The following is a 27,788-nucleotide window of genomic DNA, read 5'->3' as shown; positions in this document are numbered from 1 at the left end:
TCAATGATTATACAGACATCCCTTACTGCTCAAATTAGGTTAAAGCTGTGTCCTTCTTCCTCTCTCCTGCCCTTGTCCGCCCTTGTCTTCTTCCTAGATGACTCCTCACAAGTGACAATCCTTCTCCATCATGTCACTGCATAATTTTCCACTCTTGTGATTTTGTCCTCTTGAGCACATCTCCACACTGTGTCCCTAAGAACATCAAAGTCTGTATTATATTCTCTTGATAACAACCATGTTCCACAGTGCTCCTTAGTAATATTCATCCTTTAAAACTGATTATGTGCCCTCCTCATATTCATTTAATATGCTCCAACTACTCAATGTAATATAGTATATCCTAAAGTATAGTTTCCCCCTCATTCATTCATATTTATCCATCAAAACTGATGATGTGCTCTCCTCATAAACACATTATATGCTCCAACTCAGCAATATATTAAATAATATCGTAAAGTATAGTTTCCCCCTCATTAATTCATATTTAGCACATATTAATCAATTTAGTTTGCACAGCACACCCCCATAGTAATGTCATACAGAACCCCCTTACTGGTGTAGCACAGAACCCCCTAAGTAATATAGCACAGGGTTGCAAATGTTTGTTACATTCCTATTATTCCTTGTTATTGACATATATTATCTTTATTATCCACGCATGTACAAACATGTATTTGATCTCAGGGCTAGTTGTTTTTTTGAACTTATTGTAATCTGTTTACATACGTAAACCACAGTTCTGAGGAAGGTCGCATTGATCGAAACTTCAAATATATGTGGATTTCTATCTGATGTGAATATATAAGAATTTATTTCCCTTAATCGAGATAGAATAAGTATAGTAAGATAGTATAAGCCCCCCCCCCCGAAGTGAGATAGCCCTGCCCCCCCCTTAAGTGAGATTTCATACACTTCTCACACAGGACACAGGCAGCAGCATGGTTATACTGCTGCAGACATCACCTCTCAGGTGTCCACATAGGTTGTTGCGAGAGACGTCATTGTTAAGTCAATGGTGCTATCTAAGACGGTTGTCACAAACAACGATAAGATTTGCTGCCTCAGTGAAGCACATCTAGTAATAAGCGTAATTTGTGTCTTAAAGAGAACCCATCATGCAAAATAACCCCCTAATCTAAATAGATTTTCATAAACTGCCATTAGAAAGCATTGCCTCTATCCCTTCCTTGTCCCTCTACATGCCTGTAAACTTAAGCAATGAGGTCCTAAAGCTCTATGCAAATGATCTGTGAAATGTCCAATGAAGCATTAGCATATTCAAGCTGTCCAGCTTATTTATGAGTGGGAAGCACAGCCACACCCCCAGTGCTTGACTGACAGCCTGTATAATGTTGTGAGGTTTAATGGTGTAATGGCTCCATGTGCTTGTTGGTGGCCACGCCTCCTGCAGACTGTGTGTGTGTGTGTGTGTAAGTGAAAAATACAACAGCTCCAGGATGCAGCCATGTCAGGTACTTGTGTAGCTGATGTCTGTGTTTCTGTGTATTAGGAGGGAAAGCATGTCAGCAGATGCAGCACAGACACTAGCAATGCTTTACTATACATTACATAGAAAGTTGTCCATCAGGGACATGTAAACCCATTGGTCACTTAAAATTTAACTTTTATTAGTATTCGCTAAAAGATGAATAGGCTCCGTCCAAAAGAAATATTTAAAAGTTAACAGAGTGCAGATGCTGGCGTTTACACCTTAATTGGGTGGTCAGGATGTAACTGGCAGTGTACATCAACCTAAATAAGGGGGACTGATATTGCACTCAGTCCTCAGATCGAGGGGTTCAGGAGCTGAGACTACTTGGGGAGGCCGTTTTCACTAGATTTTTTTGTATGTGATTGAGCCCCACGATGTTCTACAGCTCTTAACATTGCCCTCTCTATGTTACTGCAGGTTATCTCAACTGCCGCGGATTAGTTATGTCTCTGACCATTCCTGCACCTTGGGTGTCCAGCTGTCTACTACCTCTGAATTTAAAACCTAGCAAATTAGCCCCCCCGACATGTTTCGCCACATGCCGTGGCGTCCTCAGGGGGATCGGGGCTATAGTGCGGCACGCCAGACTGCCTGTGTCATATATAGACTATTCCAGTGACGCAATCACTGGGGGCCTGGTCCTGTCAACCAATGGCATTGGAGGAATCTCGATTACGGCCAAGCGGATTGCTATCATCAGGTTTGTAACCTTGCCCGTGGGTGCCTCCCTCCTATCTACCGATTGGTTTTTCAATCGGGAGTGAGATGGTTGGTGGTCCAATCAGAGTAGGTTCCGGTAGGTCTGGCTAGTCCGATGTCGCTCCGCCCTCTAGGGTGTCTAGTGCGCATGCCTGTAGACTCTGTCTACAAATGGAGCCCCGGTGCCCTATGCGCATGCCCGTGGACTCTAACTGGATCGTGAGTCAGGGATTCCGCTGCGCATGTCGATGGACTTGGGTGATCTCAGCGAGGGATACACTACGGCGCATGTCTTTGGACTTAGCCTGAATTGTGAGTAGGACCATCAGTGATACCTCGATGAACTTGGTTCAACTCGTTCGTGAGGGGAGCGGGATGTATGGCACATAATTCTGTTTTTATTCAGGGCGGGAGTGCCGAGGGCATATGATGGTGAATTCAGTCTGTAATACACGCAGACTCGTTTATCCACAGTGGCCGTATCAGAGGATTTAATTATTTTTTATATATTATCTTCAGTGTTTATGATGATAAGGAATTTCCTCAAAGTATTTTCAGTGATCTTAGGTCAAATTGAAAAGTCGGTTTACCTAGTCTATATATGTAATCCGGTGTGCCCTTTGGACGGGGTATGTATATATGTAATTTCTCAGTAATGGGGGCAGTTTTTTGTCAAAACCAGATCAGACCATATCGCTATAATGTGTGTCTTTAATCACAGAAATGCTGCATACGTAAACCCCTCATTCAGGCCCTTAGGAGATAAGGTCCCCAGGCGATATATCCATTTTGCTTCGAGTTGCAGGAGTCTCCGATCTAGGTCACCCCTCCTGATTCCAGTTCTTAGGCAGTCGATGCCCCAGAACCTAAGTTGTTCCAGGTTGCCTTTGTGCATAAGTTTCATGTGTTTGGTTAGCGTCGTGTCTTTATTGGTCCTTACGGTGCTGAGGTGTGAGGACATTCTCCTCCTCAGTTCTTGCACCGTTTTTCCGATGTACATTTTGGGGCAGGTGCACTGCGCCACATAGATCACTCCTGTTGATTTGCAGTTTATGTAATGTTTTATATCGTATGTTCGTCTATCATCTGAGTCTGTGAAGCTCCTCTTACTGATCATGTACCTGCAGAAGGAGCAACCCCCACATGGGTATGACACTGCGGTCCGGGACGGTAGCCATGTGGGTTTGGGGGTTTTGGGTTCAGAGTAATGACTGTGGACCAAGAGGTCCTTTAGATTCTTTCCTCTTCGGTAGGTTACTGAGGGATGTGTGGTTAGTACTGGTTTGATGTCCTCATCTTCCGTCAGTAAAGGCCAGTATTTTGAGAGGATGTCAGAGACTTGTTTATTGTATCCATCAAAGGTGCCAATGCATCTGATGGGTCTCTGTGTTTCCCGATTTTCCCCCCATCCGAGGAGGTTTTCCCTTTGGGTGCATTTTGCCTTTTGGTAGGCCCTATGGAGGGTCTTTTTGGGGTATCCCCTTTGTATAAAGCGTCGATAGAGTTCGCCACATTCCTTCTCAAAGTCAATTTCTGTTGAACAGTTCCTCCTGGCTCGAAGGTATTGGCCTATTGGGATACCCCTCTTGAGGGGTTCTGGATGCCAGCTGTGCCAGTTTAGGAGGCTGTTCGTTGAGGTTTCTTTCCTGTAAATGGATGTTTGCAGGAGGCCCTGTTCATCTTTTTTGATAGTTAGATCCAAGAAACAGATTTGTGAGTGGTGAATTTCTGAGGTGAAGTGCATCCCTATAGTGTTATTGTTGAGACATTCAACAAAGTGTTTAAAGACGTCCTTGGTCCCCTCCCACAGGATCAGGACGTCGTCGATGAATCTTCCCCAGTAAGTGATGTATTTAGTGAATCTGGTGAAATCATCGGAGAAGACAATGGAGGCTTCCCACCACCCTAGGAAGATATTTGCGTATGTTGGTGCGCAGATGGTCCCCATGGCGGTACCCTTCACCTGATGGTAAAGGGTACCAGCAAAAAGGAAGTAATTGTGAGTTAATAGGAAATGCAGCAGTGAAAGTAAAAAGTGATTGTGTTTTTTAAACTGGACGCCCTTTGTGCTTAGGAAGTAGGTTACAGCCTTCAAGCCTAATTCGTGTTGGATGTTACTGTAGAGGGCTTCTAAGCACAAAGGGCGTCCAGTTTAAGAAACACAATCACTTTTTACTTTCACTGCTGCATTTCCTATTAACTCACAATTACTTCCTTTTTGCTGGTACCCTTTACCATCAGGTGAAGGGTACCGCCATGGGGACCATCTGCGCACCAACATACGCAAATATCTTCCTAGGGTGGTGGGAAGCCTCCATTGTCTTCTCCGATGATTTCACCAGATTCACTAAATACATCACTTACTGGGGAAGATTCATCGACGACGTCCTGATCCTGTGGGAGGGGACCAAGGACGTCTTTAAACACTTTGTTGAATGTCTCAACAATAACACTATAGGGATGCACTTCACCTCAGAAATTCACCACTCACAAATCTGTTTCTTGGATCTAACTATCAAAAAAGATGAACAGGGCCTCTTGCAAACATCCATTTACAGGAAAGAAACCTCAACGAACAGCCTCCTAAACTGGCACAGCTGGCATCCAGAACCCCTCAAGAGGGGTATCCCAATAGGCCAATACCTTCGAGCCAGGAGGAACTGTTCAACAGAAATTGACTTTGAGAAGGAATGTGGCGAACTCTATCGACGCTTTATACAAAGGGGATACCCCAAAAAGACCCTCCATAGGGCCTACCAAAAGGCAAAATGCACCCAAAGGGAAAACCTCCTCGGATGGGGGGAAAATCGGGAAACACAGAGACCCATCAGATGCATTGGCACCTTTGATGGATACAATAAACAAGTCTCTGACATCCTCTCAAAATACTGGCCTTTACTGACGGCAGATGAGGACATCAAACCAGTACTAACCACACATCCCTCAGTAACCTACCGAAGAGGAAAGAATCTAAAGGACCTCTTGGTCCACAGTCATTACTCTGAACCCAAAACCCCCAAACCCACATGGCTACCGTCCCGGACCGCAGTGTCATACCCATGTGGGGGTTGCTCCTTCTGCAGGTACATGATCAGTAAGAGGAGCTTCACAGACTCAGATGATAGACGAACATACGATATAAAACATTACATAAACTGCAAATCAACAGGAGTGATCTATGTGGCGCAGTGCACCTGCCCCAAAATGTACATCGGAAAAACGGTGCAAGAACTGAGGAGGAGAATGTCCTCACACCTCAGCACCGTAAGGACCAATAAAGACACGACGCTAACCAAACACATGAAACTTATGCACAAAGGCAACCTGGAACAACTTAGGTTCTGGGGCATCGACTGCCTAAGAACTGGAATCAGGAGGGGTGACCTAGATCGGAGACTCCTGCAACTCGAAGCAAAATGGATATATCGCCTGGGGACCTTATCTCCTAAGGGCCTGAATGAGGAGTTTACGTATGCAGCATTTCTGTGATTAAAGACACACATTATAGCGATATGGTCTGATCTGGTTTTGACAAAAAACTGCCCCCATTACTGAGAAATTACATATATACATACCCCGTCCAAAGGGCACACCGGATTACATATATAGACTAGGTAAACCGACTTTTCAATTTGACCTAAGATCACTGAAAATACTTTGAGGAAATTCCTTATCATCATAAACACTGAAGATAATATATAAAAAATAATTAAATCCTCTGATACGGCCACTGTGGATAAACGAGTCTGCGTGTATTACAGACTGAATTCACCATCATATGCCCTCGGCACTCCCGCCCTGAATAAAAACAGAATTATGTGCCATACATCCCGCTCCCCTCACGAACGAGTTGAACCAAGTTCATCGAGGTATCACTGATGGTCCTACTCACAATTCAGGCTAAGTCCAAAGACATGCGCCGTAGTGTATCCCTCGCTGAGATCACCCAAGTCCATCGACATGCGCAGCGGAATCCCTGACTCACGATCCAGTTAGAGTCCACGGGCATGCGCATAGGGCACCGGGGCTCCATTTGTAGACAGAGTCTACAGGCATGCGCACTAGACACCCTAGAGGGCGGAGCGACATCGGACTAGCCAGACCTACCGGAACCTACTCTGATTGGACCACCAACCATCTCACTCCCGATTGAAAAACCAATCGGTAGACAGGAGGGAGGCACCCACGGGCAAGGTTACAAACCTGATGATAGCAATCCGCTTGGCCGTAATCGAGATTCCTCCAATGCCATTGGTTGACAGGACCAGGCCCCCAGTGATTGCGTCACTGGAATAGTCTATATATGACACAGGCGGTCTGGCGTGCCGCACTATAGCCCCGATCCCCCTGAGGAAGCCACGGCATGTGGCGAAACATGTCGGGGGGGCTAATTTGCTAGGTTTTAAATTCAGAGGTAGTAGACAGCTGGACACCCAAGGTGCAGGAATGGTCAGAGACATAACTAATCCGCGGCAGTTGAGATAACCTGCAGTAACATAGAGAGGGCAATGTTAAGAGCTGTAGAACATCGTGGGGCTCAATCACATACAAAAAAATCTAGTGAAAACGGCATCCCCAAGTAGTCTCAGCTCCTGAACCCCTCGATCTGAGGACTGAGTGCAATATCAGTCCCCCTTATTTAGGTTGATGTACACTGCCAGTTACATCCTGACCACCCAATTAAGGTGTAAACGCCAGCATCTGCACTCTGTTAACTTTTAAATATTTCTTTTGGACGGAGCCTATTCATCTTTTAGCGAATACTAATAAAAGTTAAATTTTAAGTGACCAATGGGTTTACATGTCCCTGATGGACAACTTTCTATGTTATGTTTAAATCCAAACCCAGTCACAATGTGGTCCAAGTGAAAAAAACTCTTTTGGTGATTGTACTTACTATACATTACACACAGACATGAGCAGAGGGAGGAGAGGGGAGGGGCAACAGGGGTGACATCACTGTCTCTGACCATGTGACCAGCCTCATTTACATAATAAAGGAAATATGATTTTATAATCATTAATGTATGAAATAACTAGATAAAGGCTGGGATGGATCCTTGTGAGCTGCTACAACAGGTAATAGTGACAGAAATAGTGACAGAGACCTAATGACAGGTGTCCTTTAAAGACACACATATCATTGATTACTAGTTAATCCTGTCACCGCAACCCCACTTGCCTATTCCTCGTTACAACCCTATTTGTCCAAATGTGGCTACCAACAATTTACTTTGTATTAATCATGCAACAAACATCAGTAACTTCAAATTGTGACAGAAAGAAAGCACAGCATTATAGCCAGAGGAAATCTTTTATGTAAGCATTGTTAGTAACTAAAATTTAGAAAACTGAGTATGTGACATTTGGATGACTGTGTATCTCATATTCAGCTGATATGAATCTGCCACGATGCAAAATGTCCCATAAAGAACAGCTGGGATACTGAATTAAAATGTGATGGCTCCCTACAGAATGGAGGACAAGACAAACAAAAATTAACCTACAATACTATCCGTTGATAACTTTAGATCCTTTTTTTTGTACATTACCTATTAGCAATTTCATCCACAGTTTTTAGTCACAGTGGTCTCAAGCAATATTACTGACATATAATAATGTATAATTTTTCCTGGTTTATGGAATGGATACAATAATGGTCTAGTAGTTATCAGCACAGTATATACAGGCTCCGTACCTCAGGGTCAATAATATATATTTTCAAATTCCTAGTGGTCTGAGACAACCTTCATTCCATGGTGGACATTGATGGATGTAGATCTTAATTCCTCCTCTGTGCCCCCATCCTGTCGTGATCCATGGTGGATGTCTTTTCTATTCTCCAGTGGATAATATTTGAACCTTACTATCAATGTGCTTGCTTTTTTTAGCCATCATTCTGCCTTATCTATCTATCTATCTATCTATCTATCTATCTATCTATCTACAGTTTCTGTAAATCAAGCTGTCTTTATTTTCTGATCTATCTATATATCTACATCTAATTATATATATATATATATATATATATATATATATATATAGAACAGCAAAAAAAGGCAGCACTCCGAGATTTGTGGAAATCAGAAAAACATACTCATTTATTCACACATGTGTCAAGGCTACGTTGACACATGTGTGAATAAATGAGTATGTTTTTCTGATTTCCACAAATCTCGGAGTGCTGCCATTTTTTGCTGTTCTATGGTTTGATGGACCTTGGTTCAGGTCCTGGGAATTGCACCAGAGTTCATAACTTTTCCCGAGTGCTGCCTCACCTCTTTGTATCTTATATATATATATATATATATATATATATATATATATATATATATATATATATATATATATACACTCACCTGCCACTTTATTAGGTACACCATGCTAGTAACGGGTTGGACCCCTTTTGCCTTCAGAACTGCCACAATTCTTCGTGGCATAGATTCAACAAAGTGCTGGAAGTTTTCCTCAGAGATTTTGGTCCATATTGACATGATGGCATCACACAGTTGCCGCAGATTTGTCGGTTGCACATCCATGATGCAAATCTCCCGTTCCACCACATCCCAAAGATGCTCTATTGGATTGAGATCTGGTGACTGTGGAGGCCATTTGAGTACAGTGAACTCATTGTCATGTTCAAGAAACCAGTCTGAGATGATTCCAGCTTTATGACATGGTGCATTATCCTGCTGAAAGTAGCCATCAGATGTTGGGTACATTGTGGTCATAAAGGGATGGACATGGTCAGCAACAATACTCAGGTAGGCTGTGGTGTTGCAACGATGCTCAATTGGTACCAAGGGGCCCAAAGAGTGCCAAGAAAATATTCCCCACACCATGACAACACCACCACCAGCCTGAACCGTTGATACAAGGCAGGATGGATCCATGCTTTCATGTTGTTGACGCCAAATTCTGACCCTACCATCCGAATGTCGCAGCAGAAATCGAGACTCATCAGACCAGGCAACGTTTTTCCTATCTTCTACTGTCCAATTTCGATGAGCTTGTGCAAATTGTAGCCTCAGTTTCCTGTTCTTAGCTGAAAGGAGTGGCACCCAGTGTGGTTTCTGCTGCTGTAGCCCATCTGCCTCAAAGTCCGACGTACTGTGCTTTCAGAGATGCTCTTCTGCCTACCTTGGTTGTAACGGGTGGCGATTTGAGTCACTATTGCCTTTCTATCAGCTCCAACCAGTCTGCCCATTCTCCTCTGACCTCTGGCATCAACAAGGCATTTCCGCCCACAGAACTGCCGCTCACTGGATGTTTTTTCTTTTTCAGACAATTCTCTGTAAACCCTAGAGATGGTTGTGCGTGAAAATCCCAGTAGATCAGCAGTTTCTGAAATATTCAGACCAGCCCTTCTGGCACCAACAACCATGCCACGTTCAAAGGCACTCAAATCACCTTTCTTCCCCATACTGATGCTCGGTTTGAACTGCAGGAGATTGTCTTGACCATGTCTACATGCCTAAATGCACTGAGTTGCCGCCATGTGATTGGCTGATTAGAAATTAAGTGTTACAAGCAGTTGGACAGGTGTACCTAATAAAGTGGCCGGTGAGTGTATATATATATATTTAGCATCTAATTAGGCAGATCTTATTTGGTTTGTAACATAATTATATGTGTAACTGTTATTACACATTATAGCCCTTGTGCTTGGCTGCAAAATTAATAAGTGCTGAAGCCTTAAAATTCATAATAAATAAAGTGAAAAACTACACTTTTAAAAAACAAAAAATACAAAAATATGCATGAGGTCAAATCTTACTCCTACTTTAAACACTATACCATGACGATTCATTAAAACAGCATGAAGCTCAGAGGTCTGCCAATTATTTCCCCATAGCTTGTCTGACTGCTGCTTTACAACCCAGCACTGCCTAGGCAACACCAGTCAGAGGGGATGTCAGACCAAAGGAGGATGAAAAAGATGTTGAATCCTCAAGGAAGCTGACTGAGAGACCTTTAAGACAAAGGAAAACATGTAAACATTGCCCTGCGTGAATTAAGAGAGAGGTTGATTAAATTTAAACTTCTTAAGGTGTGTGCAAGCATTTTGCTAGTCACTATACTGATGCTCTGTATGTGACATCTAGCCTAAATCCGCTGAATGTATAATTTTTTTCTGAGAGCCGGATGCACAGGAGCTGAATTTTGGAAGGAAGCTATATTAGTTCATTGTATCTGTCTGCATCTGGCACATGAATTATCTTTTTGTGATCTAATGCGCATTATACGGAGCTCAGATGCATCATCTAAATCTGTGCACATCAGCAATGTGAGAAGGTCTCTCCTGAGACACATTAGAAATACAGCTTTATTGATTAGTGTCCCTAGATAAACCACACAGGTTCCAGCACAATATATTGCACTGCCGCCTGGATTTATGGAATGATCAAAGAGGCATTTCCTATGGAGATACAACTTGTACAGATGTATTATGAACTTTCTTTCTGAGATCTAGGCCACTGCAGTTTAATTAAAATGCTAAGAAAATCTTCATGCTCAATAGCCGCTTATAATGGTGCCTCCAGTGTCCATAAAGAAATTATTTATTAAACAAAAGGATTCCGTAAAGTCATGCCTCTAATATAGCTGAGTATATTAAAGGGACGGTATAATGAAAGAATCACGTATTATTTACAAATTTTTCAGTATTTTTATTATTATGAGTATCATTTATTATGTTACACTTCCTGTAGACAAAATACTGAAATATTTCTGCAGTGGACCCGGGAAAAGGCTGACATTTCCTGTTTTCTGGAGCTCACTTGACATCTTTTCAGTGAAGACTGAGTGAGAAGGGTGGAGGATGATTTAATGGTAGACCTTTTACCTTTATTCCCATTTTGTCTGGTTGCGGCCTTGTGCCTCAGACCATTTGCTATGGGGGCCTCCTATTTTTCTTGATCACCTTTGAGATGTGTCTACACCTTTCTTGGAAACCACCAAATTTAGTCAACAGAAAATCATTTGGAAAGGCATACCACAGTCTATAGATCTCCCAGCTGAAAATGTATATTAAGCCAAAAAGAGGAAATAACAATAAAGCTCAAGCGTCGAGGGACAGGTCTGGAGAAAGGTATAAAAAAGTTCTGCTACACTTTTCTTGCCAGTCTTTCACATAAGTTGCCCATGTGCTGTTACTGTCTTAATAACTCCTGAATGTTTATCAAGTGATTAAGTATTCCAGATACTTACTTAAGTGCTGTCTGCAGACGCTCATGCTTCTTTGTTTACATGTCTTAGCAATGATGTATTCCAGTGGTCTGCAGCAGGAGATTCATCATACTTCCTCCCCTGAGTTTGTCAGTGAGATAGACTGTGAGAGAAAAAGGCACATTGGGTGATGCCATAAGTATGTGCTGGAGCAGAGAGAGAGGGAAAAACAAATGTATATGTATGCAGAGGGCAGCATGGTGAGAACAGGGATAGACTGAATCTCTCAAAGAAGGCAAAGATACAGGTACATATACATGCAGAGACATGTCTAATGGAAGAGATTAATTTAAAAATGGCCAACCCCTTTAAAGTTACCAAGACTTTAATGGTCTTCATCAACTAAATATGTCATTATAGTACAGAACAGAGTCAGTAACCTGTTGACACTCCATGACGTACAATTACGTGGAAATTAACAGATAGCGCTGTAATAGTATGTCATGGAGCTGGTTAAGCTCATCACAGGACTCAAACTGGCATCAGGAAAAATATGATGTCAGCTGTAATATACAGCTGACACACCAATGGTCAGAGTGAACTCCGATCAAAGGGGGTTAACCTGTTAAATGCCACGGTAAATCAGACCATGGAATTTAAATTCCTGTAGAAGTTTCAAAGCACAGGCCCCAATGCATATGTATCACACTTTTAGTAATGCCCCCTCCTCTAAATAACCCTCTCACATTTGGTTGTGCCAATAACAACGTTACTGAGGGTATATACAGCTACAGAAACACAGGAGATATCCCTATGTGTTACATACAGTGACTGCTGGTGACATGTCCACTTCACTATTAGGCACCACCAGGTCTCCTTCCTGTGGACTTCACCACACAGACATCTTATGTCCTTCATTTTCACAATATCTTGGTTCTATGAAGGCGCGTTCACATGTTGCAGTTACAAATGCATCGCAATCAGTTTTGAGGTGGTTTTAGGTGCAGTTTTGTTATTTTAAGTGAACAAAATTGTGGAACAGGTTTCTCTTCAAACTCAAATTCACCCGTTCAGATCAGGTCTTTCACCTGTTAAATTAAAGGGGTTATCCGGGTGTTAAAAAATACTGAGGGCCGGGCTGGGGTGGGTTAGTTAAACATAATAAACATGTACTTACCTCGCGGTCTGTCTCCTTTGTGTGGCGGTTTGTATACAGGGGCGCACAGGGAGCTTCCGGCCGGCTGGAAGCTCCAATCCGACACCATCTCCCAGCGCTTACAACACTGAGAGATAGGGACGGATGGGAGGAACCGGCCACATCGCGGACCGGAAGCTCCCTGTGCGCAGCTTCTGTTTAACTAGCCCAGCCCAGCCCTCAGTAATTTTTAACAGCAGGTTAACACTTTTAACAAAACTGCACCTTACCTTTTAACTAAAACCACCTCACAGCTGATTGTAACTGCAATGTGTGAAAGCACCCTGACAGTGTTATCTTTCTGCTGCCCTAACACTCTCCCAAAATACAGTAAGGCTGCACTCACACGCTTGCATCTAAACAAATACAGGACACCAGGTGCTCGTTATCCATCACATAACCATCACTGGAAACTCATGTGTGAGCAAACCAAGGCCCCATCCCTCTGCCACGTGTGAACACGCCCCAAGAAATGTCCCCACAGCCCCCAGTAATGTCCCCCACACAGCCCCCTGTAATGTCCCCAACACAGCCCCCCCCCTGTAATGTCCCCATTAAAGTCTCCACAGTCAGCCCCCCTGTAATGTCCCCCAGTAATGTCCCCACAAACAGTCCCCCTGTAATGTTCCTCAGTAATGGCCCCACACACAGCCCCCCCTTGTAATGTCCCCATTAATGTCCCTACAGACAGACCCCCTGTAATGTCCCCACACACAGACCCCCACTGTAATGTCCCCATTAAGGTCCCCACAGACAGCCCCCTGTAATGTCCCCCAGTAATGTCCCCACACACAGCCCCCCCTGTAATGTCCCCATTAATGTCCCCACAGACAGCCCCCCTGTAATGTTCCCAGTAATGTCCCCATACACAACCCCCATGTAATGTCCCCATTAATGTTTCCACACACAGCGCTCCCCCTGTAATGTCTCCACACACAGCCCCCCCTGTAATGTCCCCCAGTAATGTCCCCAAACACAGCCCCCCTGTAATGTCCCCACATACAGCCCCCCCCTGAAATGTCACCCAGTAATGTCCCCAAACACAGCCCCCTTCTAATGTCTTCCTGTAATGTCCCCCACACACAGTCCCTAGTAATGTCCCCAAACACAGCCCTTTCTAGTGTCATCCTGTAAAGTCCCCACACAGATTCCCCTTTAATGTCCCCACATATGCCCTCCTGTAATGTGCCCATGCAAATCTTCCTATGTTCTCCTTCTCACCTCACTCATGCAGCTCTCTACACTGCTTCCCCCTGCAGGTCATGTGATCGTGACATCATCACAGGTCCTACACAGGATGCAGTGTATGCTGTGCTCTGTCTCATCATGATCTATGTCCAGAGGACACGGATCGTGATGAGAGAGAGGAGGATGCCAGGGCAGCATGTCCTGCTGACACAGGGAGATCCGTGGCACCGGCCAAAAGATCCGGGGCACGACCTAGCAACGCCCCTGCTTACATTGATAATACCCTACAATGCATCAGTATTGAAGAGTATTACAATAAACAAGCAATCAAATGATTGTTTGTTCATATCTCATAGTGTAGCAAATAATAAACTAATAATAATAACAAAATATCCTCTAAAACCCCTATACTTAAAATGTTCATATAACATAAAATGTTCATTAAAAAATAACCATACAAACTCCACATTTATGTTATTTGTAATGACCCGTACAATTTAACACAAACATTATTGAACCCACATGATGAACGCCATAAAAAAAGTAAAAAAAACACCAAAAATTATGATTATCTTGTCACACATGAAATCCAATAAATAGTCATAAAAAAGTATGTATACAAAAATGTTGTAAAATAAAACTTGTCCCCCAAAAACAAGCTCTCAACCAGCCCTATAGATCAAAAATTTAAAAAAGTAAAAAATCTATTACAGAATTTATGTATTTCTACAACCCCCTGCACAAAAAAAGTTAATACATTTTCATTAATAGGGCATAGCCGCCCTAAAATAGTGTTACTAAAAAATGCATCTCATCCTGAAAAAAATAGGACCTCACATGGCAACATTAACTGAAAAACAAATATTTTACAGCTTGTGCACCCATGAACCAAATAAAAAGCACTAAATTCTATAAGGCAAATCTGGCTAATGCATACGAAACTTATCAACCAACATCACAAATATAAAATACAACTTGTGACAAAAAACATTCTAAAAATCACTTTGTATGGAGAAGGCTCTTAGGCTGATCCTTCTCTATACAGGGCAGATTGATGCTGTGTTATTATGCAAATACCACTAAAGTTATCTGCAAGGACTATTACATCCAAACCTAAGCTATATGATAAAAAATAATAAAAGTGAAAAATATAAAAGACTTGTAAACAAAATTTTAGCTTCATAGCCAGTATTTATCTTGCCCTTTGACCACAGCACATATATTTTATCAGACAGTGTTTGGGACAGGACTGTAGGGGGTTGTTTGGTGGGCCTTATTCCATGCACAAATCCTCCTATGGGTTGCCTTGTCAGGATTTTTTTTCCTTTTTAATTGTTTATATCTTTGCTTTGTGTAGTGTATATATTAAATATTTTTTTGTGCATGTAATGAATTAATAAAGATTTTCTAGTTTTGCTAAATGGCACATATTCTTTTCTTTTTTGCATTTCTTTATTAAGCAAATACATGCCACTAACAACTGTTACATGTGCTTGCACTGATGGCAAGCATTAATCTACTGGCACTTAAATGGTGGGATGTTGGATTAGATCGTCGACCCCATGTAACTTTATTAGGGTTGACCATCTGTTTCCATGTCTTTCATAGATCGATTTTCATTATATCCTGTTGAAGGTTCAATCAGAAACCTCTGGGTTCAATCAACCCAGGGAGCCTAATAACAGTGAAGAAAATAAATAATAAAAAAAATTAAATCCAAATAAAGTTCAACCCCATTTGCCTAGAATGCATACAAATTTGAATGAACAAACATAATCAAAAGATGCAAGGAATCCCTATATCTCCCTATATCACTATAGCATATTTAAGCAATAAAAGACTATTTAAAAAATAAATAAAAATGTCAGAATCAACACTTTTTTTTACCATTTTGACACAAATATTTTACTAAGAAGTGATCAAAAGATCATACAATTCTCAAAATGGTATGATTGAAAACTTCAGATGGCCCCACAAGAAATGACAACAGCTCTGTAAAGGGAAACAACACTGGTAGAACTGGGCTGAATTGTGTAAAATAGACTTATGGGGGCAGATTTATTTACTTTTTTACAAAAAATTTTCAAAAAGCTGTGTGCCTTATTTTTTACAGGAGGAGGGAGAAAGCAGGGGGAGGGTGAGCCTGTTAATCTGCAGCACTGAGGGGCTTTGGTTATGCCCACAGAGCCAGATCATGGAGGGGTTAGGGCAGTGGTGGCAAGCCTATGGCACGGGTGCCAGAGGTGGCACTCAGCACCCTCTCTATGGGCACCCGCACCATCACCCCAACGCACAGTTCGCCAAACAGGACTCAAGGCCTCTTGCAGTCCCAGGCAGTCCAGGACCCTAGAAGGAAGTTATAATGATAATCCAAACTTCTTCTCCTACTGTATTGTTGTCCTCAGGTGCCTATACAATTTAAACATGTGACTGAGCAGCAAGTAATAACTTACTGCTTAAATTGTCGCATTGGCACTTTGCAAAAAATATGTGGGTTTTGGTTGTAGTTTGGGCACTCAGCATCTAAAACGTTTGCCATCACTGGGTTAGGGTAACCACTTTGGCTCATTGTCATGATTTAAAGTTTAATTTTAGAATGCAAGGAGGCCTTGGATAACAAAAGATTCCTGATTCCTGAATCAATAAGTTAGTGTCCCTGATTTATCATATTTGATTTTGATGTTAGATTTTCTTTAATGACATTCATATGGTTCTTATAAAGGAAGAGTTATTTCCATATTATATGCTACCCTACATTACATGTTTGGAATGAGTTAATACAGTTTTTTACCCTAAAATTAATTGGAATTAATTGGAATTTCACTGGAAAATAAAACACTCACTACAAAAAAACAAGGCCTCAGATGCCTATGTCAGTTGAAAAATAAAAGTTATGTCGTTTTGATCATCTGATAATCCGCAGGGATGAAGAGAGCCTCTGTTTCTTATGGATGTGAAAGGAGAAAATAGGACCTTTGTTCCAGCGCAGCCCGAAATAGAGTTGTATTAGAGAAAATATAAACAATAAAATATAGTAAATGGTAACGAGTTTCGCTTCCTAACGACTGGACGCTTTTTCAGGTCGTTAGTGGTTAGGACGTGAAATCTGTTGTCTATTACTATATTTTATTGTTTTTATTTTCTCTAATAAAACTCTTTTTCGGGTTGCGCCAGAACAAAGGTCCTATTTTTCCTTTCACATCCATAAGTAACGGAGGCTCTTTTCATCCCTGCGGATTATCAGATGATCATATATCTGGAATCTCTCTGCTGGCAAGGACCAGGCAGCACCCATAGTGCTTTTCCTACAGTGTTGTGCCTGATAGCACAACCACCACAGGTGAGCGCATGACCATAAAAGATAAGACATCCTGCCCGCTATCGTAACTTATTTGCACCAGGAAGCGCTTGTCCTTTTTCTTTCTCATTTGAACTATGTTGTTTTGAAGCATGGAAAAACAAAAAAAAGTGCTCTGTCCTCAAAGCTCAAAAAAGCTTTGTCCTTAAGGTGTTAAATTGCAGTCCTGGCCTACATGTCTATGTTCAGGGGCGTAACTACAGCGGTAGCAGCCATAGCAGCAGCTATGGGGCCCGCAGTGTCAGGGGACCCGTCATCTGACCTGACACAATAATGAATGGAAGATGTTTACCATTATATCTATATTGTACTGCACATGTCCAGCATAATATGTATATTACATATACTGTGATGTGTATATGGTTTCTGTATACACTATATGTGAGTATGTTGCATATGGCACTGTATGTATGTATGTATATATGCACATAAGTGTATTTGTATTATGTGAGTATACTAATATGTATATTTTTTAAGTGGGAAGGGGGGCCCCATGCAGTAGCCTGCTAGGAGTCCCTGTCTCTCCTAGTTACGCCACTGTCTATGTTCCATATTAGCAATTGAACAGTGGTCACATCAGAATAATAATGGGTGTGTAACAGTCTCGGGATTCAACCTCAATATCATCCATGACTTGGGTATGATGCAGAAAACCTGTGTATTTACTGACAAAACAATGTAAAAAAAATGATGTTTCGGCTTGTGTCAATAAATACACAGATTTTCTGCATCATACCCAAGTAATGCACAGTCTATTTCTTAGGTTCTAAAATAACTAAATAACTAAAATAACATATGCAAAGTATAACCTTGTAAAATTCAGTTACTCTGTAAAAGGTGTTTAGAGGGAAAAAACATTTTGGTACAAGAATATGTACCAATTAGTATACCGGTTAATGTAGAGTCATGATAATGAATCACATTCTCTGAAATGAAATGCTTGTGGGAGTGTTTGAATTGACCTTCCCCAAAGACGTCTGAATTCCTCTCTTTAATCATTTTTTATTATAATTCAAAGTAAGACCTATAAAAACTGGATTTCCCAATTTTATAAGGATTATATTAACCAGCAATTAGATGCAGCAAATCCAATTTATGCCTTTGCTAAAGGCTTGTGTGTTTTCCATAGAAAAGTATTTTATATGATTTGTCCTTACACGTCTAACTTTATTGTGACTTGAAAAATTTTTCCAGAATTCCTGGATTCCAAAGTATACCTACCCTGTTCCAGTTCCTACCACCTGGTTCTAGCATTGTACTGGCATGCCTGGTCTTCGGTACCTTTATTGGGGTTCAAAGGACTCACTTCTGCCAATCCATGGCCTACTCAGACTACGGGATATATTGTAACATGAGATGAAGTAAAGTCCTGTGGTCCAAAGATATTACCGTAAATTAGCCTGCAAAACATTAGAAAATGACTGACAATGTGAAAGGACGTAGCTGTGTAAGTTGATGCAAGTCATCGTTATAACTGTTACTTACTCAGGATGCTTTGCTAGGAGCAGCTGAAAGAGTCAATGAGTTGCTGTTGGGAAAGCTAAGATGAGTAAGGGCATGTATACAGCTTTTAAGGTTTGTTTAGAAAAGGTAATTGCTACTACATAGGGAGATTTAACAATCCTTTCATCAAAAACCTGAGTACCATTTATAATAACAGGTTTGTGAAACTAAACTTTTACACTATCCTTTCCATGAAAAGGTGCAAGGAAGTATTGTGCAGTAGCAATTTTATCATCATTCTAGCCTCCTACAAGCTATCATAGATTTAATTCTAGGTGCACAGACATGGACCTTTTGATAAAGAAGCTGATACCAAAGTAGAACATCAAGAATGACCCTGATAAATATCCCTTAAATTGCAACTTTAACCTTTTTTTTTTACAAATGAATAGCTCTTTGGAAGTAGAGCAACTTTGCCTATTATTTTGACTGCCTATGTGCACCAATTTCTTTGTTATCCTCCTCAGTTTAGCCTAGCTCTGCAGTAGCTGTGTCTGATTTCTCTTATGAACACCTTAGTGCTCACAAAGCAAAGCCATTTAACTTTTAACTTTAACTGCTGTTTTCTACTATTTATTTCAAGTTTTCCTGTTCCTTCATTTGATAAAGCTGCCAGGCCAGTCTAGATATATATCCTGTATGTACCTTATGCAGTGTGTAGTGGATCTCACAAGGTATCATGAAAAATGAGGGCAGACTAAATTTGACTCAGCTTTAGGACAGATAGAGGAAGAGGCTAGTTTCTGCCCACTCCATTACTGGTGAGAAAGATTTTTGACAACAGAAACATCCCATAAGTCTGGAAAGAAAAGGGTGAGCAACACAACATGGGCATTACTCTGTTTATTTTTAAATGTGGAATAACATACAAAGATTTGGTAACAATTTTTATAACATAAGAGTTATGCTTTAATGTTTTAGTGTAGAGATTTAAGGGAGGGTCATTTATATATACCTCCTTATTTTCCTGAAATTCAATGATTATAGCTATAGAATGATTGGTCTGTTCAAGATCAACTTGAACCTTAATGGCAGCTGATGCATTCGCATAATCAAATGGAAATCATACCCTTGGCACTCGTGACGAGTAATGACATTTAGGTTATAAGCAGATTGTCATAAGAAATACAGTTTATTTTCAGACAGATGGATATTCATATGCTCATGACACTAATCTAAGCAGTATTTCCCTTAAATGAAATAGAGGAAGATAGTAGGTATAGTAAACTGACAAACCACACAAATATCATAAACACTACAGATCAAGGAGCCAGATTTTTGATAAGATCACCGTAAGAAGTTAAACATTTCAGCCTGCCCACTGAATATAGTAACATTTTGACAAACTTAGCTCACAAGTTTTCTTTTTGGTCATCAGAAAAAAAATGCCTAGAAGGGATTTTCCCACAAAAGACATTCAAGAAAATCTATCACTGCCCTAGGGCTGTATTCACTATTATAGGGAAGGGCATTCCAGCAAGTGATATTGTTTGTGTAATGAAAAGTTATACAATTTTCCAATACACTTTCTGTATCAATTTTTCATGGTTTCCAAGATCTATAGTTGTTGTCTGCTTGCTGTCATTCTTGTAGATAAACACCGGTCCATGGTCATGTGATGACAGGTGTATGGCTCATTATAATACACAGTGTAAACATATCAGTGTGATAAAATGAGCCATGCACCTGTGTTATATGACATGACCATGGACCGATGTTTATCTACAGGAAGTAAACAATGAAACTTCCTGTTCCATGACATGGTCCTGCACTTTTGTTAAAAATGAACTTTCATATTTATTTAACCCCTTCACGCAGAAGTGCAGGGGGCTGTATGAAGAGGGCTCATACAGAGATGGGGCATGCTGCAGCAAACACACATTGCTAATACCCGCTAGCCGATTTCTGTCTGCTATCGGTGCCCTTTTTACAATTTTTTGCTGTAATGGGACCAAGAATTATCAATTAAACTTCATTACAAACATCTAACAGATGATCACTACAGCCTGGCACCAAAGGGAAGCATCCAGAGAGCTTTACCAGAGGTTACAGGGAGCAGAGAGGTCTGTCTGTAGCTAGAGGTCGTCTGTGAATCAGTTGTCCTTATGTAGGGGACCACCTGTACAGTAGTATTGCAGTATATGTACCATAGAGTGTCTTAAAAATAATTTTTAAAAAGTTAAAAAAAGTTAAAAAAAATAAATAAATGTAAAAAATCTAAAAATTAAAATCACCCCCCCCCCCTTTCCTTAGAACTGATATAAAAAGTAATGAACAGTAAAAATCACAAACAGGTTAGGTATCACTGCATCTCAAAATGCCCGATCTATCAAAATATAAAAACGGTTACTGGCAGTGAACCCCATAATGGAAAATAGTGCCAAAATGTCCAAAACACTACTTTTACACCATTTAACATCAAATAAAAATTTAATAAACACAGGACCGTATACCAAAGTATGAAAAAGTTATTAGTGTCAGAAGATGGCGAAATATTTGTTATTTTTCGTACACATTCGTTTCATTTTTAAAAATGTATTAAAACAAAATAAAACCTATATAAATTTGGTATTGCAAATGCAGATTTTTGCCAATTTCATCATGTTTGAAATTTTTCCAGCTTCCCAGTACATGGCATTCATTAAAAATAATGTCACTGAGAAATAAAATTTGTTTCGCATAAAATAAGCCTTCACACAGCTCTATACACGGAAAAATAAAAACGTTATGGTTTTTTGAAGATGGAGAGCAAAAAATAAGCGAACAAACCCTGTGTTCTTAAGGGGTTAAAGAAGTGCTCTGTGGGCCGTATAATAGCTGGAGCATGGAGGGGCTCTGGTGACTTCCCCTACTGCACTTCTCCCCCGTCTCCTTAAGCTTTTCCCCCGCCTGCTGTATGCTAAAATCTTGTGGCAGTACAGATTAGAACTCTATGCTGCTGCAAGATTTTGGCACACAGTTGGTGGAGAAGTGGAAGCAGAGAGGCTTTACTCCCCCCACCGTGTGCCAAAATCTCACAGAAGCACAGAGTAGTGCTTTGTGCTGCTACAAGATTTTGGCACAAAGTGGGGCACATTTACTTAGAAAGTCGGAAAATACACTAAAAGTGCTATTTCCGTGTACAATGCTGGGTGCGGCCAGAAATCATGAATCTGTTGCTTCCCTGCACTGGCCCGACAGAGTTTACAATCTTTTTTGTGGTGCACCTTTACCATATGACATATGACACAGTTTGAAATTTATATACGATGCTTCGTCAGAATCAGTCTGACCAACAGACGGCACGCCCCCTAATTTTTAATAAAAGTACAGGACCAAAACGCAAAATAGATATAGGCCAGGGAACTACCCAGCAGCATCCACGGTAAATACGGCCCTATACCACTCTTGACTGTTCTTGGTTAGTACTGCTACTCTTTATATTTTTGACTATTTACCAAAAATCTTTTTGATATAGAATTTGATCTAAATTATCAGAACATTTTTCAGAACTTAAAAGGGTTGTTCATTTTCAAATAAGTGGCTTTAAGCGTTTGTCCTCTTTCAGCAAATAATTGATATTGTTTGTGTAAGGAAAAGTTATACTTTTTTCCAATATACTTTGTGAATCAATTCCTGCATGTCCATCACATCACCATGGACAGATTCTATCCACTGGAACTAAATAGTGAATCTTTCTATAGAAGCACAGCAAGCAGAGATCTAGAAAACCGTGATGAATTGACACAGAAAGTATATTGGAAAACTGTATAACTTTTCATTACACAAATAATATCAATTATTTACTGAAAGTGGCCAACACCTTCAAGATCAGGTTTCCTCCCACACTCCAAAACATGCTGGTAGGTTGATTAGATTGTGAACCCCATTGGGGACAGGGATTGATTTGGCAAGCTCTGTGTATAGAAAGCTTCTATGTTTATTTCCAACGGGTAGAAATCTGCATGTCATGGGCACGCAGGTGCACGAGCCATTATATCACAGAGCGTAATCACAGCTGTGTGATACTAACAGCTTATGCACATAACCATGGACAAATTTCTATCCATTGGAAGTAAACATAGAAGCTTTCTATAGCAGAACAGCAAGCAGAGTTCTAGAAGACTTTGAAGAACTGATAAAGAAAGTTTATTTGAAAATTGTAGAACTTTTCCTAAACCTACCATTTGATTTGATGCAGTATGAACCAAACATACCTTCAGAATGCTAAATAAAGCATGACTAGTCAAGCACTAATCAACCTGAGCTGAATGACCCATACACAGCAGCTGGGGATTGATTATTCTGTCTGTCAGGAAGAGAACTGCAGGAGATGATGATGCAATCAGAGAGAAACTCCCCTGCTATGAGAAGAGGCAAAGCAAGCGCCAGAGCAGATATATAGGAGTTATAGCTTCATTATCATAATGTTATATCTGTTTTATCAGCAAAACCACTCACCTCAGGGATTAACCAAGATACGATCCTGCATCAGTGTAGCTACAGCATTCTCAAGGTATGTTTGCTTCATACTGCATCAAATCAAATGGTAGGTTTCCTTTAAACAAATAATATAAATTATTTGCTGAATGAGGACAACCCATTTAACTCCACTGAGCTGTTATTGGAACAGCTTGAAAGTGCCCACCCAGTAAGCCAATCCAGTTGTAAAAGGTGAAATTTTAGCAAGTGCTTTAAAAAGAGTATAGAACAATGAAGATCTGCTATGTAATGAGTTGCAGTGACTTGTGTAAACCTTGTGCTTTTTAACCAGTTTGGCTTTGGGGCCCCTCCAAAAGCCTTATCCTTGAAACTCTCTGGTTTTTGCTGAAGAGAGAATGCAAGACTGCTATCTACCTTGTGGTCATCTTGGTGTAGATAGCAGCTGGCCCAGTGACACTGATGTGTGACACGGAGGCTTCAGGCAAGCAAATAATAAGTAACATTCCATAATCATGGAAGCCGGCAAAGTAGCAGAATCGCATAACAGGTAGAGGTTCGGGACAAGTAACAAGCCAGAGTTGTACATGGAAAATAACAGATCAGGATCATGAGTAGAGAGTCAAACCCAGAAAATCCTAAGAGCAGATATGAAACACACGTTCACCAAGAACTCAGTGCAGGAGATACCTTCTTTGTTTAAGATTTTGTTATTATTTAAATCTATGGAAAGCTGGAAGAAAAGAATTGAATATTTTTGTTCCTTTTTTTTCCTTTTTTTTACATCAGTCCTGTTGGGTTGGAAACTAGGTAGCCTTATAGTTCTTGCAAAATAACATGGAAAGGAGAGTGTGAATCATTATGCCTTTGGGAAAGTGGTGATCGTGCAAATACAGCTGTTATAACGGGGGTCTGCTGTGTCTGCTTTATCATAACATGAAGCCCGCCGGTTGATCACCACGACATAGCATGACATGGTCAACTCAGAGCGCAACTACAGTGGTAGCAGCCACCAGTGTCAGGAGGCCCCAGCCAGCCTTATTCCAGGGCCCAGTGGTCAGCAGCTACTGTGCCCTGGGATAAGAAAATCTACCAGACAATGGGGCACATTTACAAGAAACAGTAAAAACTGCACTATAGGCAGACTGTATATAGGGGGAGCTGTATACAGTGATTGCTTGGGGAGCTGTATACAGTGATTGCTGGGGAAGCTGTATATAGTGGTTGCTGGAGGAGCTGTATATAGTGATTGCTGGAGGAGCTGTATACAGTGATTGCTGGGGGAGCTGTATACAGTGATTGCTGGGGAGCTGTATATAGTGGTTGCTGGGGGGCTGTATACAGTGTTTGCTAGGGGAGCTGTTTATAGTGATTGCTGGGGAAGCTGTATAGAGTGATTGCTGGGGGGCGGTATATAGCGATTGTTGTTCCCTGTCTGTACTACATTCAATGGGGGCCTCCACCATATTTTGCGCCCAGGGGCCCCCACCAAGCTTAATCCGGTCCCGCATGTTCTTCATGAATCTACCGCACACTGCACTGCTCAGACAGAGTGCACCAACTTGATTTGGGAGTACCTTTAACAGAGGGCGTATAGCCCCGATCCCCTGATGATGCTGGTTTTCCGGCGAAACATGTCAGGGGGGGGGGGGGGCTTATGGTTGTTGTCTTTTAAATGCCTTGTGAGAGGCTGCGTAATGAACTGTTCACTACAGGAACCAGTAGGATGGTCACAAAATAGAATACAAAATACATAGTAGCCTCCACGAGCGAATTTTAATCATAGTGTGTGTATACAATTGAATAATTTGCATCTTAATACAGCATTAAAAGTTAAGTTTTAGGCCTGACTAATAAGGCTCTTTTCTTAGGGCAGATTTGTAAATAAGGTCAGTCACAGCCTTGGCAGTCCTAATAGAGCTACTTTTGTGTAGAAAATAAATGTAGCACAGCGACTGAATGAGCAACGGAACGCCCCTTTGTGTCGTGTTGGGTATTGTGTAGCTGTGTCACAAAAGTGTTTCGTGTGAAACAAATGTGTGTGACTCTATGGGAGAAATGTATCATAAGTCTTAGAGCAGTACTGTTCTAGTTGCCCATGACAACCAATCAGAGCTCAGTTTTCATTTCCCCACAGCTGTTTATAAAATGAAAGCTGAGCTCTGATTGGTCTCCATGGGAAACTAGAACAGTTTTACCTCAGAAGCTTGATGATAAATGTATGGAGGTGTATGGTGTGTATATACAGGATAAATGTATCTATATGCTGTATATGTGTTTATGTGATGTGTATATTTATCAGAAGTGTCTGAGGTAAAACTCTTCTAGTTGCCCCTGGAAACCAATCAGAGCTCAGCTTAAATTTTGTAAACAGCTGTTGGAAAATGAAAGCTAAGCCCTGATTGGTTGCCATGGGCAACTTGAACAGTTCTGCTCTCAGACACTTCTCATAAATCTCCCTCTATATGTATATATACTGTATGGGTGTATGGGTGTATTATTCCAGTTAATAAAATCTCCCCAACACATCTGTGCTAAACCCCAGTGATAAAAGACACCTTCCCCAACAGGAGGGTGCCTAAAAATTAAGCTTCCATATGTCACGAGAAAAGGTGTACATTTCTGTGTTTCTTTTTACAATCCTATATTTGAACTTGTATCTTTTCCACAACACTGATTCTGATCTTCAATTCTGTGCTCTGTGCTCATGACCTTGATATGATCTTACCCTTATCTGTTTCTAACTGCTCCAACCTCCAGCCTGTAGCTTTGATTCTATCTATTTCCTCCTTGCCCAACACCTTGGATATCAAAATATACCTGACCACTGCCTGCCCAAAAGCAGGGTTGTCTCAATCTAATCCCTGTGTGATCCCTAATGTACTCCACCATTGTCCTCTGCAAGTTGTGATCTAAAATAGGACTAGTCTAAAAGGCTTTAGTGTCCTCAGTTTGTGTCCTCAGAGCAACAATGTCCAGATCCCTGTACAGGGGTTAAAGGGTGAATACTCATGGGGACACAACCTGCCGCCAAACTAGTTAAGTGACACAGTGGATCCATATTCCTTCATATTCCAATGCTAATAATAATGTGTATACTATAAATAGTACATCTAAAAAGAACAACTTTTCACAAAGTCCTTAGCTTGAAATCCTAAATCCTGTATGTTGTGAATGAAAGTGTTTTTATGGCTGATGCTATCTATCATGTTGTGATGTTGTTTTGAACTAATTTTATGAGAATTCGCATTCCCTAACTAAACTGGAGTGAAACATTTTTTACTACATTTCCGCAAAGATATTTTTAATTATAGATATATTTATTATTCTAAAATAAAATATCAAATATTATATATAATAAATTAATTATAATAAACAGCAACATTTGCTATACTAAACCTACATAATAGAAATGTATAGAAAATGTGATTATTAGTGTATTTTTAATTAAATTTTTCACTGGTTCTTGTGGGATTTATCATTATATATAAAAGTGCTCCTGAGTCATGCAGTGTTAGCCTTGATCTTTATTTCGGAGATTTAATGTAGTGCTCTGACCACCTCTATTACGTGAGTTGGAACACTGTCAAATAATCCCCATCTACTCCAGTATAGCAGAAGGAGATTATCAGGTAGCTACCCAATTATTGCAAAATACCAAGGCTTTAAAAGTCAGGTTGGAAGGGTTAAAGGTGTGAGCAGTGGAAATCTAGTCTCCCTGGGAGTCGTGCCAGTGGGACATTAAGGGAAATCAATCCTGCTTCGACACAGAGTACCTTAGCAACACATTCAATGCAGTTGATGACACAATGCTTCTGCTCATCTCCCTCCCTCGTTCTACTGAAAGCCGCTCTCCAATAATTATAGACAGCTATATTTATGCCACTCTGCATGATATAGATTACGCCGTTTCCTGTCTGTTTTAATGTCTTTTGTATTAATTATATCTGGAAATTATTTTGATAGCATTGGAAAATTTCAAGTCAGATCAATAAATAGAAGACACATCAATAGTTTTTTTCGGTCTTTGAAAATAATGTTTTTGTAGGGAGATTATATATATATATATATATATATATATATATATATATATAGTGAAAAGGAAACAAATGTACAGTTTTGACCATATGAAATTGACAGCGATAGGTAGAAGTCCTAAATGAAATGAAAAACGCATTTATATTCCAGGACTGCAGCTGGACCTGAAACACAGGGGGGGTGGGGGCTTGTCCTACAACTTCTACGCTGATAGAACCCTGTATCACACTGATTTTCAGTGATTGTGTCTTTAATATTTATATTAAAAAAGTTCTACCTTCTGTTGTATGGGAAAATCAATGATAGAACTGTATATTAGCATATAAACTGTGAAAATGATCAAAAGTGCTTCTTTCGTACAATAGGTAAAGTGATATAATTATGGTTTCATTTCCATCTCCTCCTTAACAAGGGTTATTTATTGTATGGTAGTATATTATTAATTTCTCATAGCCCTGGAACGGAGGGGCATTCTTGGACATGAGCAAATTACCATGAGTGAGCGGTTACTATTGATCTCACTACAGATACCCCTCTGGACTCATTCCTCCCTGGAGAGTCACTTGGAGGTGATGAAATGCGTAGGGAGTGTTTGGAAGTGGAGGGATTGTTAGCTACACAAGGGTCAGATATCTGGGTACTGCCCTTGTAAGGGAAGGAGCTGTACACTTGGGGAACGTAGGTGCCAGCTATAAATTAGGGTCAGCTCACAAGCTCCCTGGGCA

General features: G+C 40.7%; 1 long non-coding RNA gene across 1 annotated transcript; it reads right to left on the bottom strand.

The window, feature by feature from the left end:
- Positions 1-34: 34 nt before the first annotated feature.
- On the bottom strand, positions 35-23,659 carry LOC140103625 (uncharacterized). The gene is made up of 4 exons (XR_011850156.1): positions 23,443-23,659; positions 18,325-18,503; positions 11,405-11,525; positions 35-195 (listed from the first exon to the last, which is right to left on the bottom strand). It is a non-coding gene; the product is annotated as an uncharacterized lncRNA (long non-coding RNA).
- Positions 23,660-27,788: the final 4,129 nt, after the last annotated feature.

The sequence above is a fragment of the Engystomops pustulosus genome, chromosome 1 (genome assembly GCF_040894005.1).
Source record: "Engystomops pustulosus chromosome 1, aEngPut4.maternal, whole genome shotgun sequence".
In the NCBI taxonomy this organism is placed as follows: domain Eukaryota; kingdom Metazoa; phylum Chordata; class Amphibia; order Anura; family Leptodactylidae; genus Engystomops; species Engystomops pustulosus.
The sequence above is the reverse complement of the archived record's forward strand: the minus strand, read 5'-3'. Positions and strand labels throughout refer to the sequence as shown.